The sequence below is a fragment of the Meles meles genome, unplaced genomic scaffold, assembly GCF_922984935.1.
Source record: "Meles meles unplaced genomic scaffold, mMelMel3.1 paternal haplotype, whole genome shotgun sequence".
Classification (NCBI taxonomy): Eukaryota; Metazoa; Chordata; class Mammalia; order Carnivora; family Mustelidae; genus Meles; species Meles meles.
The window spans coordinates 22,501-25,321 of NW_025721457.1; positions in this window are offsets into that span (position 1 = coordinate 22,501).

Below are 2,821 nucleotides of genomic sequence, written 5' to 3' on the forward strand. Positions count from 1 at the left end.
CGTACCGCTTTGGCACACGGGTTCTTTGGAATGTGAAGCGCTTAAGAAACAGTAAGCTGTTCTTCACCCAGTAAGCTGGGTGGCTCAGGCGTTAAGGGTCTGCCATAGGCTCAGGTCACCATCTCAGGCGCGTAGCGCACGCGCGCGCGCGCGCGCACACACACACACACACACACACACACACACACACCCGCTCCCATCGCATCTGGCTCCCTGCTCAGTGGGAAACCTGCTTCTCCCTCTCCCACTCCCCCAGCCCCTGCTTGTTTCCCTCCCTCGCTCTGTTTCTCTCTGTCAAATACATACACAGAACCTTGAGAGAGATAGGAATAAAGAAAGAAAGAGAGAGAGAGAGAGAGAGAGAGAGAGAGAGAAAGGCAATAGCCCTGAGGAGGACACTTCTTTGCCTCTCCCTCTGCTTCCTGACCTGAAAGGGGGAGATAAAACTCGCCTAGGAATGGCACCTTCCCTCCATGGAGCAGGAGGAAAAGAAGACATTCTCATCAGTCTGCAGACGGCATCAGAGGAACGTGCCCAGAAAACCTTCCTCTGCCCGTTCCCTTCCATCTCTTGGCCTTCCCGTGGTGGGCTGAGCTCAGAAGCCCAAAACTGCTTTCCTCTCTCCTGTCATTTCTCCACAACCGGATCTTTCTTTGTGGAGGACATGCCCTCGACATGGGAATTCCGAGCCGCCGCCGTTCTGTGAGACTTCTGGTGTGGGTGTATTCTGCCTGGTGGGCGCTGCACGTGTCAATCGACTGTTTCTCTCCCTGGGATCTGTCTCTTTCTGACCGGTGTCTCAGTCAACAACTCAGAAGGGGAGTAGAGGGAACATTCTTCCTCCCCTACACCTACTGAATGCAGATGGACACACCCCCAGAACCCTCCCCTCACACACACACACACACACACACACACACACACACACACACCCCCAAACAAGAGTTGGAATCCACCTGAATGTGGAACAATGTCACAGTAGTTAAACACAGGATGCTAGACTCACATGGCAGAATAGAACACCGATACTACAAATTATGTTTGCGGAGACGGTTTGGTGGCATAGGAATGTGCTTGTTGGGTGGCAATACTTAGTGAAAAGAAGTAGGAAACATTCGGCGGAGAATGGGTTCTCTCTTAGGAGGGGATACCAGATCATTTCAAAGGCTGGGGATGGTGAAATCAGCCCCCCCCCCTTCTTCTTCTCCTTCCCCTTCTCCTTCGTCTTCTTCTTCTTCAAGATTTTATTTATTGATGTGACAGACAGAGATCACAAGTAGGCAGAGAGGCAGGCAGAGAGAGAGGGAGAAGCAGGCTCCCCATCGAGCAGAGAGCCCAATCCGGCGTCTCGAGCCCAGGACCCCGGGACCATAAACCGAGCCAAAGGCAGAGGCTTTAACCTACGGAGCCACCCAGGTGCCCCAGTTCTTCTATCTTTTCACTTCTGTTTCTCCCCCTACTCTGTTCTTTAGGGTGGTCCTTAGGCCTCCTCCTTTTCCCGAGCCAATGACTATACCTGCTTTTTTAAGACATTGCGTCCTAAAGAGGAAGCAGGACTTCAGCTAATGGTCTCAGGAAGGATGCTTACTTCCTAGATTCATATGGATCCGCCCAACTTTGGCTTCTCATGGCTCATCGCTCTCTGCAGGACATAGGGGAGGACACGGGTCTTACCATGAAAGAAGCCCACTTGGGTGGGACCGTCGCTTGTGGAAAATGGAATCTGGGGGAAGGACTGAAAGCAGCACTGATAAAGACTGTGTTGCAGGTTAGAGAAATTTCCGCCGCTTGGACACCGCCCTGCCCCGCCCCGCCCCGCCCCGCCCCGCCCCGCCCCGCCCCACCCCACCCCACCCCACCCCACCCCACCCCGCCACCGCCACTCCCCATCCCCCCACGCCCGCCCGCCCGCCCAAAGCAAGCACTTCCCTTTGATGCCATGTCTTGTGTGTGTTTGTTTTCTTGGTTCATTCCTTCGTTCGTGCAGTTGATTATTTTTTTAAGATTTTATTGACTGATGAGAGAGACAGAGAGAGCGCGCGAGCGAGCGTGAGCCCATGAGCGGAGTGAAGGGCAGAGGGAGAAGCGGGCTCTAAGCTGAGCAGGGAACCCGATACAAGACTCATTCCCAGGACTCCAGGATCATGACCTGAGCCCCAAGGCAGACACGCTCAACCTCAACCGATTGAGCCACCACCGGGGCACCCCATCATTCATTCATTCCTTCATTCATTCATTTTAAGACTATCTATTTGACAGAGAGACAGCGAGAGAGGGAACACAAGCAGGGGGAACGGACAAGGGAGAAGCAGGCCTCCCGCCAAGCAGGGAGCCCGATGCGGGGCTCGATCCCAGGACCCTGAGATCAGGACCTGAGCGGAAGACAGCCACTTAACCACTTAACCGGCTGAGCCACCCAGGCGTCTCAGAAGTGCGCTTTCAATGCATCATCTGTTAAGTGGATCTGGATCAAGGACATTGTCACGTTTTAACCTGTGTGGGCCCTGCTCCTGGGCTTTCACACTTACCCGGGTCCCAAAGGACTCTGCCAAACTTCAGCATGTGGGCTCTCTTTCTGTCCTGAGCACACATTGCATATCTACCTCATTAAAAAAAAAAAAAAAGAAGAAGAAGAAGAAGAAAAGAAAAAGAAAAAGAAAAAGAAAGAAAGAAATTTGATCAAAGGGGTGCCTGGCTCCATCCTCCACCGGTGGAGCGTGGGACTCGGGATTGTGAGTGTGACTCGGGATGGGAGCCCTATGTTGTGTGGAGAGATTACATAGACATAAAACCTACAGGAGAGGTTTTTTTCCAACCCATC